General features: G+C 44.0%; 1 long non-coding RNA gene across 1 annotated transcript; it reads left to right on the top strand.

Annotated features, from left to right (window-relative positions):
• The first annotated feature begins 5,093 nt into the window (after positions 1 to 5,093).
• Positions 5,094 to 14,387, top strand: LOC117802283. The gene is made up of 3 exons (XR_004625376.1): positions 5,094 to 5,269; positions 7,553 to 7,725; positions 13,713 to 14,387. It is a non-coding gene; the product is annotated as an uncharacterized LOC117802283 (long non-coding RNA).
• The last annotated feature ends 7,244 nt before the right edge of the window (positions 14,388 to 21,631 follow it).

Here is a 21,631-nt window from a genome sequence, read left to right as displayed (position 1 = left end):
CATCACTTTCTCCAGTCTCAACCAAGGGTCAACAAACTTCTGCTCTAAAGGGCCAGATAATAAATATGGTCAGCTGTGTGAGCGGTACCGTCTCTGTCACGACTGCCGACTCTGAAAGCAACCACGGGCAACCTGTAAACGGATGCGAACAGCTGAGCTCCAATAACACGTGTACACAAACAGGCGGGGGCCCAGATCTGGCCCACAGGCGGCAGCTTGCCAGCCCCTGGTCTAGCCCATCGATGAAACGATGACTCAAGCCCTGATTTGTGGTATTTCTTTGAAAATCAGCCCATTGTGGCTGATTTCAAGCTCTCCACGTGAAGTCAGAGACTGAGCTTGGAGGACGGGACTTGCAGCAGCACACCCTTCCACGCCCCTTTGCTGGGGCAAAATACGGTTCATTGGTGCCTCAACAATGGGCATGTCTTTCTTTCAGTCCTGGAGGCTGAAGTCCCAGATCGAAGACCGGGAGACTCGATGCCGTGCCTCTGTCCTCACCTCTGGTGGTTTGCCGGCAGTCCCAGCGTTGCTTGGTTTCTGCAGCATGGCCCAAACTCTGTCTTCGTGTTCACGTGGTGTTCTCCCTGCATGCATGCCTGTGTCCAAATTTCCCCTTTGGATAAGGACATCAGGCATATTGGATGAGGGGCTCACCCTAATGACTTCATCTTAACTAATTACATCTCCAGTAACCCCATTTCCATAGAAGGTCGCATTCTGAGACTGGCGATTTGAACTTCAACATATGAGTTTGGGGTGGGGGGAGGACACCATTCAACCCATGAGACCACCATACAGCTACAATTGTCAATAACCTCTGGAGTTAGAAATAGATATAGAGGGGCGCCTGGGTGGCTCAGTCGCTTAAGCGTCTGCCTTCAGCTCAGGTCATGATCCCAGGGTCCTGGGATTGAGTCCTGCATCGGGCTCCTTGCTTAGTGGGGAGCCTGCTTCTACCATTCCCTCTGCCCCTCCCCCTGCTTGTGATCTCGTGCTGTCTGTCAAATAAATTTAAAAAAAAAAGAAAAGAAAGAAATAGATATAGGAAAAAAAAAAACAGAAAAACCTAGCAAATGCCAGGAAGTGAAGAGTTCTGAGTATTGATTATTTTTGTTTTAATATAATTTGCTTAATTGTAAGTTCATATAAGACTTACCTAGTTTAGGGATGCCTGGGTGGCTCAGTCAATCGAGCATCTGCCTTTGGCTCAGGTCATGATCCCAGGGTCCTAAGATCCAGTCCCACATCAGGCTCTCTGCTCAGTGGGGAGCCTTCTTCTCCCTCTGCCTATTGCTCCCCTTATCTGTGTGCTCTCTCTCTGACAAATAAATAAATAAAATCTTTAAAAAAAAATACTTATCTAGTTTAATTCAAATAGCAATATATGTATTTAACACCTCGCTGGCAAAATTCCTGCAAATTTGTCAGTTGACTCTCTTAAGCCAGTACACGTCGGCTTCAGCACACAACGGGTTGTGGGAGTGTATGCTATGAACAGGGCCTCTAGAGAAGTTATGTCTCCCCCAGGGCCTAAAACAAGAAAAACCAGCCCATAGGCTCTTTGTCCCCATCCTAGAATTCCATCCCCAAGAGGAACCTGGTGTGACACGGTGTCAACCTCAGTCACTTTCCCCACCCCTCCAACCCTCTCCAGTTACCCATCCTCATTGTTGCGCCAACCCTAACTCCCCACTCCCCAGGGAAGGTGATGGGCTCTTTCTGCGCTAAGCAGGGCGTAGGAGACTTCACATCAGGTCCGTTGTTACTTATATTCTGGTGCTCAGACTACCTCCAAGACCAAGTAACATCCTTATACCTACTAGTAGCTTCTCCAACCAAGTCCGGTCCACAGGGATCTTTCCCTATGCTGAATTCCCATAGAATATGCTTACGTGTGACATCACATTATCCTGTGGTTGGTTTCTGTATGGATCTTTTTCTTCCCTATTTAATTTATAAAACCCTTGGAAAGAGAAACTGTATGCCTTGCTGTCTCTCTCAGTCCTGGCCCAGAGCTAGATAGATAACAAGGAATTAATAAATGCTTGTCACTTACATAGAGAACAGCAAACAGTCATCAAAAAGCAATTTTGCCTTAGGCCCAGGTTGGAAAGAACCAGGCCCTGGTTCAGGGGAAGGCAGAAATGAAACTCAAGGGTATCAATCATTTCTACTCATGAGCTTTCACAAGTTTGTAAAGGGAAGAACTGCTTAGACCAAGGGAAGTCCTCACTGAATGTGCCTTCTTGTTGTCTCCTGACTCTTCCTCATGGGAGGGATGCCCAAGGGGGAGGTAATGGCCAACAGCCCATAAAGAATAAGAAATCTCTTGAGTATTAGTTCAGCTAATGCTATCTATCACACCTAGGACACTACAAATTCTCGGAGGCTTAACAAAATATTGAGTCATTTATTTTTTCTCACCAAAACCTAATGGTGGGAAACAGAGGAGTCAGAACACAGTGTACATAGCCATGTGAACACGGAGACAGAGGGTCCACCATCTTCCACCTGTGGCCCCCATGCCTTGGCCCTGGGAGTTGGCATAAGTTGGCATCCCCTGGGAGAGAATGCACATAGAGGATCACTCGGGAAAGTTTGGGGATAAGTTCTGGAAGTGGTTTCATCACTTCTGCCCACCTTCTATTGACCAGAACTCCGTTGGTTTGTCTGATGGCCCACCTAGATCTATATGGGCTGGGAAAGCAGCAACTCTGCTGTGGAATTGGAACACAAACCATGGAAGGGCTGGTGCAAAACTTTCCTTAAAAATGAGCCTGGCCAGGTCCTCCCACAACCCCTAACAAAAAGAGACCAAGATGGAGCCTTATTCAACTCTGATAGATAGAATTTGGCTTACACGTCCAAAAGGGGTGGTTAAACCCTACCAAATTTGGAAACCATCCATGGAAATTGCCCTGAGCCAGGAAAGAGTCTCATTTAGCTAAAAAGCATCCTTTAATAAATGAGAATAGACTTGATATCTCAAATTTCTTTCGGCCCCAGGAGAGACCATGTCCTACTTCCATGCAGCTGCAACACCCATCAGTCGGTTTGCTCAAGTGAAGGGACAAGTGCCCTAAATGATCTCAGCATCATGTGATCTCTTACCCTTCAAATGGTTCTCACCCACACCGAGCCAGCAGCCAATAACAGCCCTGTGGTCAATACAATAGTATACAATAGTATACAGGTCATCCTCCGTGAACACAGGAAATTCATTCTGCAGACCCAGAAATTCCAAAACCTGTAGGTATTTAAATGGCATCTCCAAGTTTCAGCATCCCAAAAAGGGAACTTGATAACCAATTTTTATTTTCTAGACTAGGACAGAAATTTGACTCACTGTGTGCAAATAGTCTGGAAATCTACTGGAAGGAGCCATCATCTGACTTTGAAACTACCGCTGAGAGTCACCGGGAATGGCACACTCTCAAATTGTTTCTTCTTTATGAGCCATGAAACCAGAGTTAGAAAAACAGCAAAAAGGTGTAGACCAGCAATAGAATAAGTTCAAAGTCCAAATAAGTCCAAAAATGCCAAGCAAGATCAAAGAACAGAACTCAGATATTTAAAACAAGAGGAGAGAGAGGCTCCTGGCTGGCTTAGTCGGTAGAGCATGCGACTCTTGATCTCAAGGCTGTGAGTTCGGGCCCCATGTTGGGTGCAGAGAGTACTTGAAATCTTTTAACAAAAAGAGAGAGAGGAGAGAGATAATAAAATACTAAGAACAGCATCTACATATGGAAAGAAGCAGAGCTGAATTAAGAAAACTGTGCCATGTCCCTTGGAGGGAAACAGAAATAAAAATAAATAAATACCCTCACCCCCCCCAAGAAAAAAAATGTATACGATGTTAAGAATATTGATCTTGACAAATCTGAACCCTGAGGTTTAGAAACTTGAATATATTTGAGCTGATTTCACAATAGAAAGGGAAAAGGAAAGATAAAATGAGGTCCATAAGCTTTAGAGATATATTTATTTATTTGAGAGAGAAAGAGAGAGCCTTTGAGGGGAGGGGGAAGTGGGGGAGGGGCAGAGGGCGAGAATCTCAAACAGACTCCGCACTGAGCTCGGAGCCCAACTCAGTGCTCCATCTCACAACTCAAGAGATCATTGACCTAAGCCAAAATCATGCTCAACCGACTGAGCCACCCAGGTGCCCCGAGGTCCATAAGCTTTACAGGAAAAAGATACCAATTTTTTTTTTAAAGATACCAATTTTAAAGCTGTTATATTTTCCAAAAGAAGAAATGGAATGCCCACAACCAGTCAGAAGCAGACAGATGATCCAGGTCCTTGGGAAAGAAGAGATGAGACATTTACTAGCCGAACAGCACACCGCAGCCTTATGGGAGACCGTTATGTAGGTGACAAATGGCCTCCGCTCTAAAATACTCAACTTTTTTCTTCTTCCCAGCCGAATGCCAAAACTAAAACATATGCTTTGAGCGTCTGAAAAAGACAATGAAATATATGGCATTTGACCACAGCTTTAGACATGTGAAGTTCTCCAAATAAAACCTAAGGGGGAAAAAACCCAAGTCAAACACCTTAAAGTTCAGCCTAGGTTTAAAAAAATAAGACCAAATACAAATAAAACTCCAAACTCCACAGTGCACATCTGGGACAATTTATATTGTGAGAGGCAGGTTGTAACAGAGATTGCAAATGCCATTAACGGCGGCAAACTCTCCTGTAGGACAGCCGTGTGGCCACACCCCACAGTGTTCCTCTCACGTTCCACTGATGGGACCTCTGACGGGGCATTGCATCTTTGACTGGACTAATGACTAATACTCATCTCCTTCACAGAATAGAGAAGTTTAAAAAGAGGTTTCTGCTCCTTGCCTTATGACAAAATAGTTTCTATATTCATGGAAGGGAACAAAGTATGCCCCTGTGGTCTTTACCCTGGGTGGCCTCCAACAACCCTATGCCTTCTGATGTTCATGACCTTGTGTAGATTCCTTCCACATTGGCTCTGTGCTTAGCCACGTGACTTGCCTTGACCAGTGAAAATTGGCAAGGAGGACACAAGCGAAGTCTTATCCTTTCGGAAGGGATGCTTGTTCTTGAAGGCCTGGGTCACCATATGAGGAAGTCCATCTATCCTACTGGTGAACCCAGCTGGAGAGATCAATGCCTCACAGCACACAGCTCATCCCACCATCCCGGAAGAGGGACCTAGCATGTGAGTGAAAAAGCCATCTTGGGTGATCCAGACCGAGGAGACAACCCATGGAACAGAGTAACTGTCCAGGTGAGCTCAGCCCAGACCACAAAATTACAAGAAATCATAATTTGTCATGGTTTTAAGCTACTGTGTTTGGCGTAGTGCATAATGCAGGAATTGATAAACGGAACAGCTTCGTATGAGAGGAATTGTAGTCAAACGCTCATTACCTTGAGGATCAGGTAGACTTGGGTCAAGTCTCTACTAGGTGAGTCATGTGGGGTGATGTCTTTAACCTCTTCTCATTTTTTTAGTGAGAAAGTGGGTCCCTGTTGGTTGCTCCCCCACCCGAGCATCCATGCTTTTCCCCACTGGGGAAGCCAATTCTACCCTAGCTCCAGAGGTGGGCCAAATGACTTGGAAAAGACAATGAGTGTACTGCATCGTCTGAGAACAACAAAGCGGGTGAGGGCTAAGTTTGTGACCGAACCCACTCCAGTCAGAATGACTCTCAGGACTTCAGCTGACAACATGAATAATCTTTCTTGTCCTAGAAGCTAGCCTGAGAATGAAATCAACAAGCAGAAGGAAATATCCAACAAAAGGAAATCACAGAGAAAAGGAACTTGAACTTGATCAAAACGCTCCTGAACCTAGGACCTACCTTGAAGGTTTTAAGTCACGTGAGCCAGCAAATTGCCTTTACTTTTTAAATTAGTTCAGGCTAGGATTTGTTACTTGCAAACAAAGCATCTTAGCTGAAACAGTGGATACCTAGTGTTTTTTCTGCCTTGCACCCTTTTCTTCTGGAAATACTACTCCCCTTCTTTGGGGAAACTATTCCTCCACCCCCTAAAAAATTCATAGTTCTAAAGGAGGCGGTCATTCCTCCCCAAGCCACACGGGAAGAGTAAGGCGCCAACCAGACCAACCAGAGTCCTTCCCTAATTTTAGAGATTAAAGAAGAGAGATGGCCCCCCCTCTGGTCAAGAGGCTGAGCTGCCAGGAGCCCCCTGCAGCCTTCCTTCTGGCTTGGTGATGAAAGCTTTCTGAGGGGTGCCTGGGTGGCGCAGTCGTTAAGCGTCTGCCTTCGGCTCAGGGCATGATCCCAGCATTCTGGGATCGAGCCCCACATCAGGCTCCTCCTCTGGGAGCCTGCTTCTTCCTCTCCCACTACCCCTGCTTGTGTTCCCCCTCTCGTTGGCTCTCTCTCTCTGTCAAATAAATAAACAAAATCTTTAAAAAAAAAAAAAAAAGCAACAAACAGAAAGCCTTCTGAGAGGACAAAACCCTACTGAGACATGACAGGAGAGTCTGGGAACATCCCAGACCTTGACTCCAGATGATCCTGAGGCCATCTGCCACTCAACCTTCAACAAACTGACCCTGTGAACCCGTGAATCCCCTCACCCCTCATCCCTGCATCCCTGCATCTTGGAGTGAGATGTGCTGCTTTTACCTCTTTGACTGGGACTCCTGGCTCTGCCTTTCTAAGCTGAACCAATCATTCCCCCAGAGACAAGTCACAAAACTCTCTAGGCCTCTGCGTGCTAAAACAAAGGGCTGTCCTCTGTGCCCAAAGCTCTCCCAGTCCACCATAGGCCTCTGGAGCCTCCAGTGCTGATGAAAACAGTACCCACTTGACCTGCATATAACTTTTCACATAACTTTCTCTTTCTCATTACCATATCCCATTTCTGTTGCACATAAATATTGATTCGTAAAGTTAACGATGGTGCATAACAGTATCCACAGCTTCTACGCACCGGGTGCCTACTTGGTGCCGGGTTGGGTGTTTCATTGTTTCCAGTCCTCATAAGCCACACATAGCAGGCTTCTCCAGATGGTGACTATCAAGGAAGGCACCTTTACAGTCAACCCCTCACATCTCAGTACTCTAGGACCCTGTTTACGCTTTCCTTTTCTCCAAATATTTCTGAGAATCCCCTGTTGTGAGTGCTAAGGCAATTACCATAAGAATTTCCACCTAGTTCCATCAATAAATGGTTCTCAACCCTCCGCCCTCCTGTGTCTTTCTATGAGTCCTCAAAAGGGGGAGGGGCCCCAAACTGGAAACTACACCCCGACGCCCATCCATTTCCAATGGATGGAAATGTTGTGGTATATTTGTTCAGTGGAATACTAAGCCACAGCAAGAGGAAATGAACCCACATGCTACCCCCATCACTATGAATTGCACGGACATAAAGTCGTGCAAAAGAAGAAAGACATGAAAGAAAATGCAAGAATGATTCCACTTATATAAAGATCAAAATCAGTATGATCCAGCAATCCCACTTCTGAGTACGTATGCAAAGGAAACGGAATCACTATCTTGAAGAGGTATCTGTACCCCCGTGTCCCTTGCAGGCTTATTCACGAGAGTCAAGACATGGGAATGAACTAAGTGTCCATTGACGGATGCATGGATAACGAAAATGTGGGCTCTACAGACCTCGGAATGGTATTCGGCCATAAAAAAGAAGGAAATCCTGCCATCTGCATCAACACGGAGGAAACTTCGAGGCATGACACCAAGTGAGGTAAGTCAGACAGAAAGACAAATATGCATGATCTTGCTTATATGTGGAATGTAAAAAAAGCCACATTCAAAAAAAACAGAGTAGAATGGTGGTTGCCAGGACAGGAGGGTGGGGTAAATGAGGGGATGTTGGTCAAAGGATACAACCTTCCAGTTGTGAAAGGAATAAGTTCTGGAGATCTGATGTCAGGCATGGTGACTACAGTCAACGATACTGTACCACACACTGTCATGAGAGTAGATAGCGAAGGTCCTCACCGTAACAACAACAACAAAATGTGCTTATGTGAGGTGAAGAGTGTGTTAACTAGCCTTACTGCGGTAATCATTTCACAATATATACATGTATCAAATCGTCACTCAGTACACCTTAAACATACACAGTGTTATATGCAATTATATCGCAATAAAGCTGGAGGGAGGAAAGAGCCCATTAAAGTGAGGGCACCCGGGCACCCGGGTGGCTGGTTGAGTGGCCAACTCTTGATCTCAGCTGGGGTCATAAGTTCGAGCCCTGCGTTGGGGTCCATGGATGTGGAGCCTACATTTAAAAAAAAAAAAAAAAGTGAGGAATCATTTGAAATGATACACACATTAACATTTTACATTAAAACTTAAAAATGTATGTACATCCACCAATAATTTGTTATGAGGCTAAGGCCTTATTTTATTTTTTTTTTAAAGATTTTAAAGATTTTATTTTTTTTATTNATTTTTTAAATTTTTTCTCTTTTTTTTTTTTTTTTTTTTTTTGCTTCAACTGTAACCATAATGCATTATCTGTGATTTCCAATTTGGGCTTCTTGAAAGCCAAACAAAAGTTTAAAGATGCTTGCAAAGCAATCTTCGTGTGTAGTGTCCCTTGAGGTTTTTATTCTCTATGGCAATCTTTTTTGTTTGGCCCACCTACACATACTTTGACGGCAGTTTTTTTTCCTATCAACTGTTTATATCTAGTCTTGACCAAAGCATGCGGCTTAAACCTCATAAGAAACATCTCTCTCTTTTCTCATGCATTAGTTCATCAGTTTATAAAGTTTTTAACTCAATAAAGCCATTTAGAATTCTGGGGAGAAAAAAAAAGATCGAAATCAGGCAAAAGAACTGAAGGCGTTACACGTCGGGATGGTGCGTCCCCGTGGAGGGATGGCCGGCAGGAAAAGGCAAAAAGCACCACTTCTGGGGGCTGGTTGTATTTTGCTTCTTGATCCTGGTCATGGGCTGGGATGGGCTTATAAATGTTCCTTGAACTTGACACCCAGCTTGCACGTGTCCTGTTCCTTTCATCTACTCCAATACAGGAGTCTTCAAAGGAGGTGAAGGGAATGTGCTGTTCTGGTGTGTGGACTGCAGAGCTCACTTGCCAGCATCATGAGTTCCTCCCATTATCTCAGAGCTTTAGAGAGGAGGCCCACCCTGCATTTGGGCCATCCAATCTATCCTGGACCGCAGAGGTCCTGGCCCCCTATGCCCTCTGCTGCTCCCTGTGTGCCGATCTCCAGGACTTACCTCTCTCTCCGTCAGGCAGGGAGAAGCCCTTCCCTCCTTGCTTACCCAGCGCTACAGGGGCAGGGGGCCTCTCGTGCTGCTGTGGCTGAAGTTTTACCACCCAATTCTCTGAGAAAGTTTTCCCCAGGAGAGTTTATTATGTTTCCAGTAATAAAGAGTTCTATTTTTACCACTGCCCCTCCTGCCCTGAATGCGCTGGCACCGTGGCCGGGAGTTAGTTCAATTAGAGCCATATGGTACAATGGTTAAAAGCATGGCTGCATATCGCCTGGCGCTCGATCCCAGCTCAGGCATTTACCGTTTGGATAGCTCAGCCAAAGTTGCTTAAATTCTCTGTGCCTCGGGTTTCAAAACTCAAACGTGGCCTCTTCTGTACAAATTAGGAAGATGAAAGGAGTCTGGACATGTTCATGGCTTAGAATAGAATTTGGCATATAGTTAGATGATTCTATCCGATCTCATCAATAGGAACTCCTATGTGCAACCTGGCATTTACTGCCTGTCCTACCCTGCAGTCCATCAGCTGTATCTGTTTAGTTCTGAACCCTGGTTGTGGGCGGAGTTCGTGTTCTTTCCTGAGGAACTCCTAGAGCCCACGCAAATCAGAGGATGGGGCCGAACCCTACCCTCAGTGTCCCCGAACATTCCATGAGAGTTAGAGAAGGTTTATCTGCATAGAGAGCACGAACGCCCCTTGGGAGTGGGCCACCTAAGTCAAAGGCTGGCACTGCATGTCAGGTCTGAGCCGGCAAGGATGCTCTCTGACTCCCAGTAACCCTGTGGAATAGGGAATACGGGTCTCGTTGTGCACATGCACAAACTGGAGCTCAGAGGGACTTGTCCAAGCCAATGTGGCAGGTGAATAGCTGAGCTGCACCCAAGCCAGGTGTTTCTGACTCTAAACACAGGCGCTTCCCACGGGGCCATGCTGTCATAGCAGGTGCAAGGCTCTGTGGATGGCAAGGAAAGAAGAAGCACCATTTAACTCACATGAATTATAATCTAGTGGGGAGGTGGGGCATGGATTCCCAGTAGAAGGGAAACGTCAGCACAGGCCATAGCTTATCAGACCTGAACACACAGGGACCTTCGGGAGAGCTGTCTTCAGCCAACCATCGGAGGTTGGATACTTTGCTCTCTGGAACAAAGTTTCCAGGGAACCATCCCTAGTCAAATGGAAAAAAATAATAATAATAATAATAAAGAGTAGGCAGTGGGTCCAAAGGGTCATAACAGGTCTGGAAAGGATGGACAAACCAAGAATCAGAAGTGAGGTAAAGATGAAAGCAAATTTGGGGCACCTGGGTGGCTCAGTCGGTTAAGCGTCTGCCTTCGGCTCAGGTCATGATCCCAGGGTCCTGGGATAGAGCCCCCAGTTGGGCTCCCTGCTCAGCAGGGAGTCTGCTTCTCCCTGTCCCTGCTCTTATGCTCTCACTTGCTCTCTCTTGCTCTCTCCCTCTCAAATAAATAAATAAATAAATAAATAAAATCTTTGGGGAAAGAAAAAAGAAAGCAAATTTACTCTATGCCAGACACTAAGCAAAGCACTTTCATTAAGTAATCCCTGTATTGAGGGGTTCCTACAACCACCCTAAGTTTCAATAATTCACAAGAAAGACTCCTAGAACTCGGGTAAGCTGCTTTGCTCACAGTTACTGTTTATTGCAGCAAAAGGATACAGATTAAAATCAGCCAAGGTAGAAGGCGTGCAGAGCAGAGTCCAAGAAAGACCAGGTGTGAGCCTCCAAGGCCTCCCTCCCCCTGAAGTTATATAGACAATGCTTCATTATCCCAGCAGCAACATATGACAACAGCTACAGAGTATTGTCAACCAAGGAAGTCACCAGAGCTTTGGTGTCCAGGGTTTTCGTTGGTGGTCAGTCACATAGGTTTGGCGTGCCTGGATGGCTGACCTCAGTTCCTCAGTCCTCATCCCCTCCGGAACTCAGTCCAATATGGTGTGATCCAAGGCTCCCCTCACAAATCCATTGGTTAGCATAAACTCACTGGCATGGCCCCAAATAAATAGACACTCTTAGCAGGCAGGATATTCCAAGGGCTTAAAGGTCACCTCCCAGAAGCCCATCAAGGACTAGTGTCGCTGGCATGTGCGGGATTTGAGCACTCCAATCCCTATAGAGCCCATTCCATTTCATCCGCATGAATAATCCTCTCCAAATCATCCCCAACTTACTCTGGTTCAAGTTATGATTTTTTTTAACTTTATGATGGTGTAAAAGCAATAGACATTCAACAGAAACCGTGTTTCAAATCGTGAATTTTGATCTTTTCTGGGGCCAGCCATACACAACGCAGTAGTCTCCCATGATGTGGGGCAGCGAGCCACAGCGACCAGTTGGCCTGTAATCATGAGGGTGAACAACGATACATCAACAAGTACTCTGCACCGACACAACCATTTGTTTTTCACATTCGGTACAGTGTTCGATCAATTACATGGGACATTATTCAACACTGTATTATCAAATAGGTTTTGCTCTAGATGATTTTGCCCAACTGTAGGCTAATGGACGTGTTCTGTGCACATTTAAGGTAAGCTATGCTGAGTTATGATCTTCAGTATGTTACGTGTATAGAATGTGATTTTATTGTACAATATTTTCAGCTAAATATGGATTTATCAGGACATAACCCCCTCATCAGTCAAGGAAGACCTGTATATCGGTACTATTATCCCCATTTGACAGTTGAGAAAACTGAGTCTTTCGACAGTTGAGCCAAATCGCAAGGTGACATTCTAGCGAATGAAGGAGTCTGGATTCCACTCCAAGTCCATCTGGCTTCAGAGCCAAATGGATGCACTTTCCTCTGTGGCTGCCCTATTCATGTGCTGCTGGTCTCAAGAAGGACTGAATGAAGTCTGTGGATGAGTCTATGCTCTCCTTCCAGTGAAGATGAACTTACAGCGGTTCATGGTTAATGACATCAGCCTAGACTGCTCACCCCGTACAAACCTCTGACAGCACTCGGCACGTTGCACATCTTGTCTCTCTCCCACCAGCCCACGGAGGCTTCAGAGGAAGGTGGTGGCATGAATCCCTTGTCCCAGCATCCCCTATACCTGGCACATGTAGAGTGAATGCAACAGTTACTTTCTACCTAAACTGAATGTCCTACTGGGGGTCAGCCTGATAAACTAACTTCACAGCTGGAAAGACAGACTATTTAATTCATATGATGGACAATTCCAATTAGAAGAGAGCAAAATTCAGGGCCAGATGTCATTTATACACAAAAACAACTTGCTTAACTTTGGACCGCTAAGGAAAAAAAGAAACAAAACAGATAACTCTCAAACAGTGAAAACCATGAAATTTTTACAGATGCAAAGCCTGTATCAAACAGTGTAATCCATTAATGAGGGACCAGCAGAATGACAGAGCTGGGTCAGAGAAGAATTAAAGGACAGAGGTTTATATGGACAACCAAGAAAGATATGCCAAAATATGTTTTCTGAGTTAGACACCAAACTGGTTAATGACATAAAGGACGATAAAACTATAAGCATCGGTGGGGAGGGGGGAACTTCTCTTCTCCACCAGTCAGAAAAGTATTTGTTCTCTACCAAACAAATGTCTCTAAGTTAACATATAACTTCACAGAGTCTGAGCCCTAATCAAGAGTAAACAGTAATTAAAGCAAAAGTACATTCTCAAGTGAATTAAATAATCCTGGGATGGGCTTGTTGGACAATGTCCCAGGATGACACCAAAAGTTTTAGATCATTTTTCTTAATAGTAGATATGATTTTTTAAATGTAAAGATAGCTTAGAGTCTTATCTTAACACATCATAATAGATTGGTAGCTTCAGATTCTCTATCTTAGGTCTAATGCAATTTGCAAAAAAAAAAAAAAAACCTCAAAAAAACCCTATTTTGTCATTTTCTAAGCTTACCTGATAAACTTTAACATCAGAAACAGAACTTTACCTTCTGAACTACATGAATAAAGTTAAAGCCCAATATATTAAAAAACTATTTCCAAAGCAAATACAGGCACCCACTGCCAGGGAAAAATAGGGATTATCAAAAGAACATCAGTGAAAGCTCCGCTGAAAATCGGGCCCTCCGAAAATACTAATCCTCTAGCATCACAGTTCACTATTTGTTTAAACACATTTAATCCATCAAAGATACTGTTTTGATTGTCACTTATCCTTATGAATAAATGGTAATGTGCTTGAATTTCCACAACACTTTTTAGACTCTTTAATTTAGAGGCCAATAATTGGTATTTTTTGCAAATCCAGCAAAGGCTGTTCTGAAGTTTGTTTTTCACTATGCATGAAAAAATAGTTTGATAAGAAGCTCAGTAGTGGCAATCAAGTTTAGAGAGAGGGCTTCGGAAAGAATATTTTAACTACTTATTAACTTTTAAAATATTATGAACTCTTTAGAAGTATCTATTTACATAAAATCAATGTAGTAATTAGAGATTATTCTTATCTCTTCATTAAGGTAAATCCCTGAGAAGCTTTATTCATCACCGTGTTGGCCCTTCCTCTGGCATCGTCTGAAACACCTGGAAAATGCTTTAAAAATAGAAACATCTAAAACTCAACCCATCTTTGAGATTCTGATGCAGCTGATAGAGCCCAGAAATTCACGTGAGAGAAATTCACCATTATTCTGATGACACCCAAGTATGCAGACCACTAACCAGAAAGGACACTTTCCTCTGGTAGCTTATTGGCATATGAAAGCATCCTTAGATGGCTCTTAGAAATTAAAAATAACTTAGAAAACATGTAGCCTGACCTATTTACAGAAATTCTCTATATTCTATAATTCTGACTTTTAGGTGAAGTGGCCTGAACTTAGCCCCCAAATAATTCCAGTTAATCAGCTTTCACTCTGTGTTTTAACTTGCATTTAAGGAGCTCAGGGTGAGTCAACCCTCTCAAGTTCTAGGCACCGAAGCCTAAGCCAAGGGTTGGCAAACAATGGTCACTTCGTACTCCCACCTGTTTTTGTAAACAAAGCTTTATTGGAATTTAGGCTCATTTGTTTACATATTGTCTATGGATGCCCTCACACCAAGAGTGCAGAGTTGAGTAGTTCAAACAAAGATCATGTGGCCTGCAGACCCCAAAATATTTACATCTGGTCCTTTATGAAAAAAGTTTGCTGATTCCTAGCTCAAGCCTTCACTAAAATTGGCAAATATATTCCTTTTCTTCATAATATAAAATAATGAACTCGAGTCCAGAATACAGCTCATACAACTCAAGAATAAGGAGAAAGCCCAGTTTTTTTCAATGGGCAAAAGATCTGAACCCACACTTCATCAAAGAGATATGAATGGCAAATAAAAAACATGAAAGATGCTCAACACAGTAAGTCATCAGGAAAATACAAATTGAAACTACAGTGAGATACCACTGCACACTTATTAAAATGGCTGAGGGACGCCTGGGTGGCTCAGTCGGTTGGGTGTCCGACTCTTGATTTCCTCTCAGGTCATGATCTCAGGGTCATGGGATTGAGCCCCAGGTCAGGCTCCACACTCAGTGGGGGATTTGGCAGGAGATTCTCTCTCTCCCTCTCCCTCTCCCTCTGCCCCTCCCCACCATGCTCTCTCTGTCTCTCTCTCCCTCTCTCTCAAATAAATAAATTTTTAAAAAATAAAATAAAATAAAATGGCTGAAAGTAAAAAGATGTGACCATACCAGATTTTGGCCAGGATACAGTGCAATTAGAACTCCCATATATGGATAATGGTAACCCAAGATGGCACAACGGCTTTGCAAAACCAACTTGGCCATTTTTTGAAGTGAACCATATACCTCCCATATGATCCAGCTATTCTTCCCTGAATATTTACCCACAAGAAATAAAAGCATATGTCCATGTGAAGATTTGTACACAAATGTAATAGCAGCTTTATTTTTAATAGCCAAACACTGGGAACAATCCAGATGTTCATCAACAGATGAATGGATAAACAAACAGTGGTATAGTCAGACCATGGAATACTACTCATCCATACGCATGAATGGACGATTTATTTCTCTTTTTTGTTGGTTTTGTTTTTATTTACGTTCTAGTCAGTTAACATACAGTGTCACGTGGGTTGAATGAATGATTGTTACACACAACTACACGGATGAATCCAAAATGATTATGCTAAGTGAAAGAAATCAAACAAAAAAATACATCCCACAAAGGCAAAATATGGAGACAAAAATCAGAGCAATGATATCCAGAGCAGGAACTGGGGGTGGGGAAAGGATTGATAGAAAGAGTCAAAAGAAAGCTTTCTGGGGTGACAGAAAGGTTCTATGTCTGCTTGTGGTAGTATTTACACAACTGTAGACACTTCTCAAAACTTACCCGATATATTCTTTTAAAAAGTGGAGGTTTTTCTGTGTGTAAATTATACCACAATACACGTGACTCATAAAACGACACAGGAGCCAGTTGGAAGGGACTCCCATCAACCAGATCTGGGATGATGTGAACACCAAAATAAATAATGGTGGTAATGGATAGTAAACCATTAAATAAAAAAGCGAATGTCTGCGTCCATACACTGATAAATAAATATACAAATAAAGAATTACAGGGCAGAGGGGAAAGTTCATGTTTACAAAAGAAAGCTAGTTAATAAAAATAACCATGGTCATGATTAACACTCAAGAATCATCACTGAGTACTAAAACTAATGAATGAAAGTTTGTTGAAAGCCCAAATACTTGTATAGTCTCAAGTTATCTTCCTGCAATATTCTTACCAATTACAAAAGGATAAACAATGACTTTACAGTAGGGAAGCCTGGTGGACAAATCCCTCGACCAAGTGAGTAAATGCATCACCTCTAATGAGACGAGCTGGTATCATACACCCAGGCATGAAACACTAAGGACACAACAGCACGTCTCGCCTCATCCTACTGAGTATTCAAACCCTGAATCAGAGCATGAGAAAGCATCAGACAAATCAAAATTAAAGAACATTCTACAAAGTAACTGCCCTGTCCTATTCAATACCGTCAGAGTCGTCAAAGACTTTTTTCTTTTTAATGAAAAACTAGTCTGGATTAAAGGATATAAGGAAACACGAGAATTTAATGCTGTGAGTGATTCTGGATTACATCTTGGACAAGAAAAGACATTATTGGCCAATTGTGGATAAGACCAGTAGGTTGACATGATAGTATTGTATTCACATTAATTTGCTGGTTTTGAGGACTGACTGCAGGTGTGCGGGAGGATGTCCTTATTTCTTGAGGAAATACATTCTGAAGTATTTAGAGGGAAAGGGGCAACATACTTGCAACTTACTCTCAGGTAAAAAAATATAGGTCTGTACAGTAGTGTCCTGGTGTTTAATAACCGGCTTCCCAAAAATATGTGCATATATATGCACACCCATAAGGTTACTGATATAAATTTACTGATGTAAAGNTTTAATAACCGGCTTCCCAAAAATATGTGCATATATATGCACACCCATAAGGTTACTGATATAAATTTACTGTTGTAAAGAGTGCATAGGGGCGCCTGGGTGGCACAGCGGTTAAGCGTCTGCCTTCGGCTCAGGGCGTGATCCCGGCGTTATGGGATCGAGCCCCACATCAGCCTCCTCCGCTATGAGCCTGCTTCTTCCTCTCCCACTCCCCCTGCTTGTGTTCCCTCTCTCGCTGGCTGTCTCTATCTCTGTCAAATAAATAAATAAAATCTTTAAAAAAAAAAAAAAGAATGCATAGTACACATNCTCTCTCGCTGGCTGTCTCTATCTCTGTCAAATAAATAAATAAAATCTTTAAAAAAAAAAAAAAGAATGCATAGTACACATTTTGCATAGTACACAGTTTGAAAAAAATGAAATATGCAGTGTGCTTTATTGTAAATTTTATATAACTGATTCTTATGGAATGTTCTTGATGATTTTTGCCACACTCTTTACACCTATACCCCCCCGAGCCTGCTATTCCCAATGAAGCCCCTGCTGACACCGCACTCTTGAACCTGCATTATTAGCACACTCTCATCACTTTCTTCACTCTAAGGAAACAACCACAAAATAATAATGATTCAAACCCTGATTTGTCTCTATGAGAGCTCACTGAATGGGGAGTTGCAAAGACTTGCAAGGAGTGCTCGATGGCGTAGTATTTCTGTCATCGATCGCATTAAAGAAAATCACCTGCAGAGCATAGGTGAGAGCAAAATAATTAAGAAGAGGTGAGTTTTGAGTATTGATTTCTTGTGTATTTATTTGAGTCTGGAATCCGGAGGAGGCATTGGTCGCTGTGGTGTCTGCCTCTTTACTTCTCACACTGATTCATAAGCTAAAATAATTTCATGTTGAATAACGGCCAGGTAAAACTACGAGCTCACAAGTTTCCAGAAATTTTAGCCGTAGGCTCTTTGAAGCCAGAGCAACCTGGCCCCGGTTCACCACTGAGAGAGAAAGAATGATAAACCAAGTGTGATGACATTTTAATACTCAGGAAATCTGGGTAGATGGTGTGTAGGAATTCTTTCTATTCCTGTTATCTTTCTGTCAATCTGAAATCATTTCAAGATTTAAAAGTTTAGAAAATAAATCAACTGAACCCTGATTCGTGGATGTATGTTCGTTCTCTCCTTGCACAGACGTGGTGCAACTTAGGTACAAGTTCGGGGCGCCTGGGTGGCTCAGTCGGTTAAGCGTCTGCCTTCAGCTCAGGTGGGATCGAACCCCACATTGGGCTCCCTGCTCAGCCAGTAGTCTGCTTCTCCCTCTCCCTCCTCTGCTCCCCAGCCTGTGCAGGCTCTCTTGCTCTCTCTCTCTGTCAAATAAATAAAATCTTAAAAAAACAATTAGGTACACATTCATGGCACTGCCAAAAAATAGCGGGGAAAAACGTGCGTTCGGGGAAAGGGGAGAGCTGACACGGCAGGGTCTGTCTCCAAGTCCCTCAGCGGCTTCATTAATGGCTCGTTATTCCACAGGGAGGTCAATGACCACCTGTCTATCTTTTGGTTATTCCATAAGGCAGGCAACGTGTCATACAACAGGTACGTAGGAAGGACTGTGGGAGCACGGTGGAGACCTCTGACCTTTCCTCCACTGCCCCCCACATAGCCTCTAGCTTCTCATTCCTGCCTTCTATCTATGAAAGAAGCCACATGGTCAGAGAGCATGCATGATACACGACAGTGAGCATGCAGCGAGCAGGTGTCCTCACGATGGAAATTGCTCGCTGCCGCGGAGGCGCTCCACACCTCACCCCTCCCTCCAAAGCAGCTGTCGCATGGCGCAACAATGCCGAGCAGTATGGGACAGGAAGTGAAAGATACCACATCCTCTTGAAACTGCAAGGAAAATGTATTAAGCCTATTATCATGGCTTCACAGTTGTTCAGAAGTGGCAGTTGGGCTCTCCTATTACAACGGACTTCGGAGGAGGTGCTGGTTACTGTGGCGTCTGCCTCTTGACTTTACTCTGGAGAGGAATGTCATTGGCCACCCCAATGCTTGACAGGAAAACTTCGAAGACCCTCTCTCAGAATGTCCCTAGAGGGAGGTCATCGAAAACACGGACTGAAGGCCTGCTGGGCCGTGGGGGGCGGGGGGGTATGCACATAAAGTTGAAGTCCCCAAGATTCTGTCAGAGAATTTATGTAGAATCGGAGAATTCTAGAGCCACCCGAAATAGACTGGAGCTTGTTTCACCCAATCCGACAGTCTGGTGGGAGACTAAAGACGCACTCTGGCCGAAGACCCCTTGTAGCATAAGGTTATACATTAAAGGCGTCTGATGCGTGCTAGCGATAGTGAGTGCAGGGGGTCCAGGGAAGGGGTGATGATGCAAATCTTCAGGACTCCCTGCTCTACCCAAAGAGAGGCGGCTGAGGAACCTTGCCTTCAAAACCTTAATTTTCAGAACAAGTCCTATACCTGATGAAACAGGAATTACCAGGCAACAAAGATAAAAGGCGGAACGGGCTCAAGGTCTTAGGGCCAGGGAAGGAGAGGAACAGGTGGCAAGTTAAGAGGGAAGATTTAATAACATGAGATTTCGTTGGTTCAACATAGAACGTCCTAATCTTCCAGCTGAATCTCTACACATATGGGTTTATAATCAGAGGCCCCAAAACAGTAATCAATCTTCAGCCTCCACCAACACAAATTAGGTACATGGGAGGAAGGAAGTAGGAAAGAAGTGTTTGTTTTTGTTTTTGGTCTTTGTGGGGGTTTTTTTCTCTTGTGGTCCACCTGAATCTGTTTGTGTATTTAGCCAACACCCGTGGCCTGAGTTCCTGTCGGCACCATCTTTCTCCTCTAGCTTCCCCAGCTACAATCTTCTTCAATTTGCACCCAGAGCTCTGGACGTGGGGTTCAGGAGGTATACGGCAACCGATACCACTTACACCAGATCAGACGTAAGAAGTAGAGCCTGTTTGGCAAGCCCCCAAGCTTGGCTCTCTTGAAGGTTCTGGAAATGGAGATAAAATGTGCCTTTTGCAGTGAAATGTTTGCGGACTTTGTATCAAATTCCCATTGCCGACAGCTCTGTGGAGCAACTGGACACAAAACAGAATCCCAAGTCCTGCTCGCTGCCAAGCCCCTCCTCCCACTGCGGAGCCAAGGAAATGTACAGCCTTGGCCTTCGGGGGTCTCCAGAGAAGGAGGGAGTCGTCAGGAGGTCTGGAGGTGGGGGCCTGTTACCCACCAACAGTGGTCACATAGGGGACTGGTGACAAAGGCCCTTGGGTGTGGCCTCTACACCAGCTCCTACTTGGCTATTCGTCCGGTCCAAGACTAAAAACTACTTTTTCGTCTGCACTGACTTGTGAACGCATCTTCCTCACTGCTAGAGTTTCATGAACATACTCCCCTGGAAGCATCCCAAGGTCCTGCAACCACATGGTCCAAGGCTAAACCCCTGCCCATATCAAGCCTTCAGGAAGCTCTAAGGTTAGAAATGGGTCACTGAGAGACCAATATCAATTATAGCTCCAAGCTGCTAGAGACCTTGTGACAACCCCCTCAAGGGCAGGGCTAAGGTCAATGTCCGGGGCACCTCTTACTAGAGGCCAGCATGTCATGTTGCCCACAAGTCATCCATCCCCCTCTTTGTCTGCTGTCGGATCAGATTCAGGTCATTGCTCTCCCTCCCCGTCTTTGGGCTCCTGAAGTCTCCAGAATTAGACTGATTTGCGTCCCTTTGCTCAGATGAAGAAGTGTCACCTTGTAAAACTGCAGACTTGACCTGTTCTTGCTTTGCCAGAATTAAGGTTTCAGAAAGACCTTGCTTTTGCCTAGCAAAGACCTGAGGTAATCACAGTGGGGCAGGTACATTTTGTTTTGGAGGCCCAGGAAAGGGAAGGTCAGAAGAAGGAGAGAGGCGGGAGATAACCAGATAACAGGGAAATAGGATAATAGAAGAGAAAGATCAAAGCAGCATTAGCGTGAGAAAATGGCACAGCGAAGAACATACCGTTTACCTCTTGCGATTTTTGCTGGAGTCAAACTTTAAAAACTGAATAGCGTCCCAGCAGCTGCGACACGTCTCTTCCCTTTGTTCTAAGTGGTATTCGGAAGAAAGTTATTCGAGCTTGTGCTCTGGATAAAGCGTCTTAGAGATTGTGTCTGTGAGGCTCAGACCTTGAACAACCTCAGGTCTACTCTAAACCAGCCCCGACCTGCTCCTTCCGTAGATTTGGCTCTGCAGCCACTTCCCAGGGCAAAGGTGACCCTCTGGGTGGCCTGAACTCTCATTCTAATTAGTATCAGCTGGCCTCTGCACAAGAGAGCAAGGAATGGAGGCGTAAGACCCATCATGGAAGGCCAAACGGTCCGCTTTGATTAAGAAAACAATTCTATCTACGATAACGTCAAAAAGAATGCACTACTTAGGGGGGAAAAGTAATGGAGGAGGTAAAAGACTTGTGTAAAATGTTGCAGGAGGAATTTAGGCACAAACATATGGGAAAATATCCTATGTTCATGAATTGTAAGACTTACTACTGTTAAGGTACCAATACTACCCAAAGCAAACTATAGACTCCATGTAATCCCTGACAAATCCCTTTTTTTTTTTTTAGCAGAATTAAAATTCATCCTAAAATTCATAGAGAATCCCAAGGGATCCCAAGTGGTCAAAACAATTTTGAACAAAAAGAACAGAGTTGGAGGTCTCACAATCCCAGATTTCAAAATGTATTACAAAGCTACAAAATCAAAAACATTGTGGTACTGGCATAAAGACAGATAGGTAAACCAGTAGACTAGAATAGAGAGCCCAGAAATAAACCTTTCCATATATGATTAAATGATTTTCAGCAAGGGTGCCGAGACCACTCAAGAGGGTCAAAGCAATCATTGGTGCTGGTGCTGGCGAAACTGGAGATTGACGTGCAAAAGATAAAGTTGGCCCTTACTTTA

The sequence above is a fragment of the Ailuropoda melanoleuca genome, chromosome 5 (genome assembly GCF_002007445.2).
Source record: "Ailuropoda melanoleuca isolate Jingjing chromosome 5, ASM200744v2, whole genome shotgun sequence".
Taxonomy (NCBI): domain Eukaryota; kingdom Metazoa; phylum Chordata; class Mammalia; order Carnivora; family Ursidae; genus Ailuropoda; species Ailuropoda melanoleuca.
Note: the sequence above shows the minus strand (reverse complement) of the source record. Positions and strands in the feature narration are given on the sequence as shown.